Raw genomic sequence first — 9,126 nt, forward strand, 5'->3', positions numbered from 1 at the left:
TTATGAGAAAATATAATAACCTATGCATAAATGAAATTCACATAGATAATATAAGGCATAGGAATTTTTTTTGGAAAGAATATGTTTTTCTTGTGCGTGAAAGATAAGCTAATTGTGTTAATTCCTTTGCAAGAGTTCTCAAACATTACCATTTTTGGTGAGTAAAAACGAAAATGATTTGCGTGTTGCATATTGTATGGTTTGATAAGTTAATTGTGTTAATTCTTTTGCAAGAGTTCGCAAACGTTACCTATTTTGGTGAGTAGAAAGGTAAATGATTTGTGTATTGCATGTTGGATAGTTTGATTTAATTGCATGGTTTAATGCATAAAAGGTTACCATTATTATTTTCTTAGTTCTTATGCCCAAAATAAAGGTTGATTATGATACTTTATTGGAAACAAATGCATGAGAAATTTGTTATCATACTTTCTTGGAAACAAATGCAAGAGAAACATGGATTGTAGAACTATTACGTTAAGTCTTTTAAAGAGAAGCATGGATTTGTGTGCAAAAAAGAATAAGTATTATGGAAAGTAAAACAAGTCGTTACTTGGAGTAAATGTACTGGCTTTCATTTGTAAAATAAATATATCCGCATGCAAGAAATAATGAATGACTAACACATTAGTTTTGGTTTGGAACAATGCATGTCTTTGTGCTTACAATAGATTTTGTAAATAGATCTATCTTGGAAAAGATGCTTTTTGAAAAGGGACTTACATTTGAATGCATGATAATAATGTCTATCATGTTAGCTCCCTCTTAGAAGGGAACATCTATTGTATTTAAAAGATTACTTAGTTACATGCACAAAGAATAAGCTATGGGGTTAGCTCTCTTTAAATAAGTTTTTATCTAATTACATGCACGAAAAACAAAGATAAGTGGCTAGTATCGTTTAAATGGAATGAATGGTTATAGTGCTATCATTTGGATACGAACGTGTTGGTGTGAGAATGTTCATAGTAACATGGTACTTATTTTGACATACTTGATAATTATTTGTTTATACATGCACAATGTTGTTAGAAGAAAGCATTTTGTGATATTATATTTACATCTCATGTGTGCACATGAATAGATGTTAAAAAATATCTTTTAAAGATAGATTATTGATTGATTAATACTTTATCTAATCATGTTACCAAATATTGTTGACAACATCAATGACAGGAAATGATGGTGATTTGTGCAAAAGACAAATTAAGTTTAACATTGTTACAAATAAGAACTAATGGTCCATGATGATGAGTACGAGATGTAGGATGGTCCACTGATGGGACAATCATGCCACAAACATATAAAGAGTGGTCATTTGTGGGTAAATGGTTTCATCATCATTGTAATAGATTTTAGCTAGGTATGTTTTATTTTAATTGATATTTCATTGTAATATTTTGTGACAATGGTTAAGGGACGGACTCCCTTATAAGCCATTGAGTGAGGGGTGAACACCCTCACGAGCATTTAATAATAAAATTAAACGTTTGATCGTTTTCACCCTACGGGGTTTCTAGGGTATATCAGTGTTCAATGATGTGATTGCTTATTATGGTAGATTGATGATGTGATTCCTTGTATAATGTGATGTTGATAATGTCAAGTATGTGAGTAATTAAGGTGGTTAAGGGAATCATGAAATGGATGCAATATTACATCATATAGTTTATGTTAATATACTACAAGAGTAGTGGTTAATGGTTACGAAACTTAATATTCCTCTACTAAAGTTACTTTATGTACTAATGAACATTCTATTTAATATAATGAGGAATGTGGAATACTTGTTTGGATAATTATTGGTGGGTAATTTGTGTAAAAATAATCTAACTCCCTGCATTTTCATATGAGGCTATCGAGGTATGTTACAAGTGGTATCAAAGCAAAAGGTTGCAGAACTGACGCCTTTGGGAATTGGTAAGCGGAAAAGAAATTGAGGTATGCCACTAGTGGGCATTAGCTCAGGTATGAGTTTAAGAATCCACATATTGATATCTATACAGTAGACTACTTTTGACATGAAATGTGTGATTCATGTTTATAACTGCATTGAGTAGTAAGTAATAAAGTATGCTGCAAAACTATGTTCATGACATTGGAATCTTGATGAGGATAAAAGACAATAAAACCTTTGTCACACTTATGAATAATATTGAACACTCACTAAGGAAAGTGAAAATCAACTACCAACTTTTGAAAATATGGAAATATTAAGGATACATTTAATGAACATGACTGAAGTTACAATGCACTACACATTAAGATGGTTGGTAGCAGTGATTGGTTAGTGTTGCATGACTAACTAATAAAACTTGTATGCATGAATTGGATTTTATTTAAGCTTATTGCAAGTTGTGAATAAGTGATTATGGTAGTTACTTCATGTGTTGGTCTATTGGTAACAATATACTATGGGAAATTGCAAATGTTTGAATTGTTACCTTAACTATTATTGACATTTACACATTAATGAATATTTTCATATACTTTTATGCATGACAATGTTGTACACATGAAACTAAAATTATTTTGAAAGTGAATACTTATTTATGACTAAATGCTGATGGGATTAAGCAGGGGTAGCTTAATGGAAATAAGAAAAACTATGAAAGTAAAACGTTGCAATGTGAATTGCAATCGTAAATGAGAAAGAATAATGTTATATGATATGCATGATTACGTTACTTGGAAAATCAAAATGCATACAACATGTATGACATTTATGTTTCCTGTCAATCTAGATATTGTGGACCCATGTTGAGGGCTAAGTATAAATCCATGGTGTACATGAATGTTTCTTTTGTTAATGTTAATGTGCATATGGTTCATTATGTAAATTATTGTGGGAAAGAGTGCTAAAAGATAAATTTAACATGTCACATAGTTGTCGACAATTGCGAAAGGCTATAAGGCCTTAGGTTGGTGGAAGTTGCCTGCCTGGAGGGGTTGATCGAACTTGCCTGCCCAGATTTCCTCTCCCTAGAGATAAATGATCTTAGTAAGGGAAAAGAGTTTGGCAAGATGGTGAAGATGGTAAAAATCCCGAGGCAACTCTGTTGATTTGGAGCTTGTTGGAGGAGGCCCAAAATTCCTCGTAGATGAGGTGCAAGACGCTGCCAAGAGGAGTCTTATATTGGATCATATGTGGTCATTGGAATTCTTGAGCTAGTTGACCAGTGGAATTCCATACTAGACCTGGTATGGTCTCTGTTAAAGAACTGTCTGGATGCGAAAATGACTCGATCTGGTTGTGGAAACCAGTTCCCATGGGTTGGGAGGAGAATTCTTTTGCCACTATGGTTCTCGTAGGAGAACAAATTAATTAATTATTTATTTGTTGTGTTAAAAATGAATTTTATATATAATTGTGTAAAATATGTTATGCACATTTTAACACAAAAGGATCTTAGTGCTTAGTAAGGAGTTATTGGAATTTTAGTTCCTTTATTGTATTACCAATCTTGTGAACGTCTTAGTAGGGGCTAAGACAATTTTCACTTGGTGCAATTATTGACTATTTTGATGATTAGAGAGCTAGGTGCTCTTTGGGTACTTTTAGAAGTACTTGTGTGGATGTCTTTAGTGGGAGCTAAGACAGTGTGCATGTGGTGCAATGATTTATCATTTTGATGATTATAGTGTTAGTGCTCTCTAAGCACTTGTAAAAGTATTGTGATTTAAATATCACCTGACATTGCATAATTAATTGATAGTTAAAATTATTTCATTTGATTAAAATGTTGTGACTAATGTGATTGAATTTGTTAGTCATACATTACAAGTTACTTGCCATGGAATATTGATGGGTCGTCCAATCACTATTAAAGTGCATACGTGAAAGTGAGTAATTGGTAAGTAATGGTAGGTTGATATAGACATTGTTTTTGTATAGTATGAATTTGAATAAGGGCTAGGTGATGGAAATTAGAACTTGCATATTTTTGCAGTTATGAATGCTTATGACTATTGATTTTTCTTATGTTATAACATTACTATTCATTGTTTATTGGCATTTATTGGAATGAAATCTTTCATTTTAAAGAGGAAGGATCCCTTTTGTGGCGTTTGTATTGTTATATCAGGAGTAAAAGCTAAAGTTCCAATGAGAGATGAACACCGAGGATGGTGTTTTCTTTAAGGGGGGAGTATGTAACATGCCTACCATAAATTATTATTTAAAACTCATATATTTACTAAGTTTAATATTATGAAGAATCAGTTGAAATCAATAACCGTTTTGATTAGTTTATTACTAATTTAGTTTGTCATATTTTCCTTTAGTTTTCGATGGTTAATATGGTGGGATTGGTTGGGAACGGGTTGGACAAATAACAAAAATGATATTATAGTTATCATCTTGCCCAAGAAATTTGTTGCCTCAACTATCTTAACAATTTTTTTAGTCTCAACGTAATGAACCATCAATGAATTTAATAGATTTGATCAATGCATCCAACTTCACCTTATCAAGACACGCATGTATTCTCCTTGAATCTCTCCTTACTCAAGCATCGATTCAAGAAGAGATCAGTTCCAGAAGATATCATTCACGCATACCTCCTTATTCTCCTTTCTTAAGAGAGCCCAGTGCGAGGCCGTAGTGGTTATCATTCCTGTTTTGATAGATGAAGACAAATCTTTCATCCATGAATAAATGATTGTGACCGAAGATGGGATCTTAGTTGAAAGGTTCATTTGCAAAGGTAGAAACATATATTTATGCCACACGGACAAGTTCTTGGTAAAGCTCAGTAAGATGGTTATTTGTTTGTCTTTCTTGACTATTATTAACTAGGTACGCCTTTAGTATGATTTTTACTTTTACTTGCATGTTTCTTTACATTTCAATATTATACATGCACCATGATCTGATATGTGAATGTGTATAAGGAGAACTCACAATATTTTTCTTAGTAAAGAAAATATATCTCTATATATATAGATCAAGATTGTGAATATATTTTGCTTGGTAAATAAAATATATTATTGCATGTAGATAAAGATTGTGATTATATATTTTTCTATGTAAAGAAAATATATTAGATAAAGATTGTTATTATTATATATAGAAAAAGATGGTTATTATATATATTTGCAACATTAAAAGATAAGTAACCTTTCTTGTATTTATATAACATGCATATGTCTTTTATGTAAGAAAAGATATGATGAATTCTCTTTTCTTAAAAAGGGATTTCGTAGTCATTTTCCTCGAAGTGAATATAGATTAAAGAGGATAATTTGTGAAATATTCTCATGGGTAAGAGAGTTCTTTTGAAAAATAATATATATTTGTGAGAAAATATAATAATCTATGCATAGATGAAATGCACAAAGATATTATAAGTCATAGGAATCTTCTCTGGAAAGAATATGATTTTCTTCTGTGTGAAAGATAAGTTAATTGTGTTAATTCCTTTGCAAGAGTTTTTAAACGTTACCCTTTTTGGTGAGTAAAAAGGTAAATGATTTGTGTGTTGCGTATTGGATAGTTTGATAAGTTAATTGTGTTAATTATTTTGCAAGAGTTTGCAAATGTTACCGGTTTTGGCGAGTAAAAAGGTGAATGATTTGTGTGTTGCATATTGGATAGTTTGATTTAATTGCATGGTTAAATGCATAAAAGGTAACATTATTATTTTCTTAGTTCATATGCCCCAAATAAAGGTTGATTATGATACTTTCTTGGAAACAAATCCATGAGAACTTTGTTATGATACTTTCTTGGAAACAAATGCAAGAGAAACATGAATTATAGAACTATTGTGTTAGGTCTTTTAAAGAGAAACATGTATTTGTGTACAGAAAAGAATAAGTATTATGGAAAGTAAAACAAGTAGTTACTTGGAGTAAATGTATTCGATTTCATTTGTAAAAGACATATATCTACATGCAAGGAATAATGAATGACTAACGCATTAGTCCTGGTTTGGAACAATGCATGTCTTTGTGCATACAATAGATTTTCTAAATAGCTCTATCTTGGAAAAGATGCTTTTCAAAAAGGGACTTACATTTGCATGCATGATAATAATGTTTATCATGTTAGCTCCCTCTTAGAAGGGAACATCTATTGTATTGAAAAGATTACTTAGTTACATGCACAAAGAATAAGCTAAGGGGTTAGCTCTCTTTGAATAAGTTTTTATCTAATTACATGCATGAAAGAGAAAAATAAGTGGCTAGTATCCTTTAAATGGAATGAATTGTTGCAGTGGTATCCTTTCGATATGAACGTGTTGGTGTGAGAATGGTCATAGTAACATGGTAATTATGTTGACATACTTCATAATTATTTGTTTATACATGCACAATATTGTTAGAAGAAAGATTTTTGTGATATTATTTTTACATCTCATGTGTGCACATGAATAGATGTTAAAAGATCTCTTTTAACGACAGATTATTGATTGATTAATACTTTATCTAAATCATGTTACCAAATATTGTTGACGACATCAATGACAGGATAGGATGGTGATTTGTGCAAAAGACAAATTAAGTTTAGCATTATGACAGATAAGAACTAATGGTCCGTGCTGATGAGTACAAGCTGCACGATGGTCCACTGATGGAACAATCATGCCACAAGCATATAAAGAGTGGTCATTTCTGGGTAAATGGTTTCATGATCATTGTAATAACTTTTAGCTAGGTATGTTGTATGTTAATTGATATTTCATTGTAATATTAGGTGACAATGGTTAAGATATGGACTCCCTTGTAAGCCTTGAGTGAGGGGTGAACACCCTCACGAGCGTTTAATAATAAAATTAAATGTTTGCTGGTCTTCACCCTACGTGGTTTCCAGGGTATATTGGTGTTCAATGATGTGATTGATTATTATGTCACTTTGATGATGTGATTCCTTGTATAATGTGATGTTGATAATGTCAAGTATGTGATTAATTAATGTGGTTAAGGGAATCATGAAACAGATGCAATATTACATCATACAGTTTATGTTAATATACTTCAAGAGTGGTAATTAATGGTTATGAAACTTACTATTCCTCTAGTAAAGTTACTTTATGTATTGATGAACATTCTATTTAATGTAATGAGGAATGTGGAATAGTTGTTTGGATAATTACCAGTGGGTAATTTGTGTAAAAAATTTCTAACTCCCTGCATTTTCATGTGAGGCTATTGGGGTATGTTACAGATATTGGTTATTTTTAATATTTTTTTTAAGTTATATATATATATATATATATATACAAGAGTTACGCAGTGACAATGTCACTGTTTTTTTCATTTTATATATCGTCATTACCTGTTTTTTTTGTTTATTGTGCAAAAATATATAAGATTATATGTGAAAATATTATTTTTAAGAAATTTTAAAAATACTTCAAAAGTATTTGAAAAATAAATAATGTCTTTAACTTTTTAATATAAAATTGATATATAATATGCATATTTTTTTTTTGCTAAAGAAAGAGTCTATCCTTCTATTGTCTTGTCACTTTGAAGTATAATACATAAATTACATTGCTCCCAAAGAGGAAGAGGGCTACAGACTTAGCCATCACTTCGACCTTGTGGGAAGAGTTGACTGCTCGGGAAATGGGCCTATTTCCTAGGGATACCGAAACAAACAACCACTTCCGCCCGTAGAGGCTATATTTAAACAGAACTAAAACACAAAAACCCTTTAAATAAAACATTGGGCGGACCCAAAAAGGTGAATATAGACCACATAATTAAGGCTTCAGGTCTACTATGGAGCTCCCGGACCCACAAACTTGCTCGACAAGGCAGAGCCCTTGATCTACAACCGCTATATCCAATGGCCAAGGGAGATATTAGGTGGAGAAGAAGCTTGAGGAATACCCGCCTGATGAGGGCAGTTTTCTCTCTCCTCTGGAAGCCACGTGTTTTTCCCTGAATGTCATTGGAGACAAATCTGAAAAACCATATTAGGTTTAAAGGACGCCTGATAACCCGGAAACTGCTTGAATTTTGATAACCCTAAACAACTTTTGGCAGACCTGATGTGGGTAATAGTGACCTTAAAATAAGAATTTTGGGTCTGCTTTTGGAGAATCCGAACCCACTGACCTGCTTGATGAGTCAGAGCCCTTGATTTACTGTTGCTGGATTTGATGGTCGAGGGTAATATTGGGCGGAGAAGGAGCCAAAGGAATACCCACCCAATGAAGGCGGTTTTCTCTCTCCTTCATACGCCACATGTTATTTGTTGAGTGGCATTGGAGACTTTGCTTAGAAACCTCTTCGGGTTTTGAGGACGCCCAATAATCCAGAAACCACTTGACTCCTGATAATCCAGAAACCTCTGTTTCTCTGCACTGCATCCATCCATTCTGCTGCACCACCCAAATGAACCGATGTCTCGTAGTTTATAGCGGATCATCACCGTATTTCTTCCTGCCTGCCCACTTGCAGAGCCCCGACTATGCCAAAGCTCATGTTGTTTGTCACTTGAATCCTTAACATCCATGTATTAAAGGTCGGCTGGCAGATTCCCCATCATGTGTCGATATTTCTCCTTGTCTATTAGGGCTAGAGTGTGGCAATTCTCCCGCAGTTGCCCTACGGGTATCCTTTCCCACACACAACACTTGTTGTCTTTTGTGCATCTCACCCCTTCATTGGCAAGCCAGTCCGCTACTTTGTTGGCATATTTGCGTACATGCACAAAACTAAGAGTTCTTAGTATTCTTAGGTGCAATTGGATTTGGTGATAGACCTGCAGAAGTCTCCAGTGTTTCGAGACTTTGTCGGATGCAATGCCTGAGCTCAGCCACTTCATTGCTTTAACTATTAATTCTGAGTCAACTTCAATAATTGTGTTATGTAAATTTAACTCTATCAAAATCTCTAAGCATTGTTCTATAGCCATTATCTCAACCATATTGTTAGTGGCCCTTCCGAGATGACTTTTATGTTTCCCTCTTCATCTCTTATGACTCCGCCATAACCAGCATCTCCAGGGTTACCTTTTGAGGCTCCATCTATATTAAATTTTAAAAAGCCTTGGGGAAGTGGTTGCCAGAAAGCCTTTCCTACTGAAATTTTATTTTTCTTCCTAATTGTTCCTTGAGGGACATGAGACTGGAGTCCCAATAGTCCCAGAATTATAACATCCCATTGACCCGT

General features: G+C 33.2%; 1 pseudogene; it reads right to left on the reverse strand.

Moving 5' to 3' along the window:
• Window positions 1-8,467, reverse strand: part of LOC149242528 (ras-related protein RAB1BV pseudogene) — a 42,046-nt pseudogene extending 33,579 nt beyond the window's left edge.
• Between the last annotated feature and the right edge of the window lie 659 nt (window positions 8,468-9,126).

This window comes from Pinus tabuliformis, chromosome 8 (genome assembly GCF_031772625.1).
Source record: "Pinus tabuliformis cultivar Carrire ecotype Pingquan chromosome 8, CPIR1, whole genome shotgun sequence".
Lineage (NCBI taxonomy): Eukaryota > Viridiplantae > Streptophyta > Pinopsida > Pinales > Pinaceae > Pinus > Pinus tabuliformis.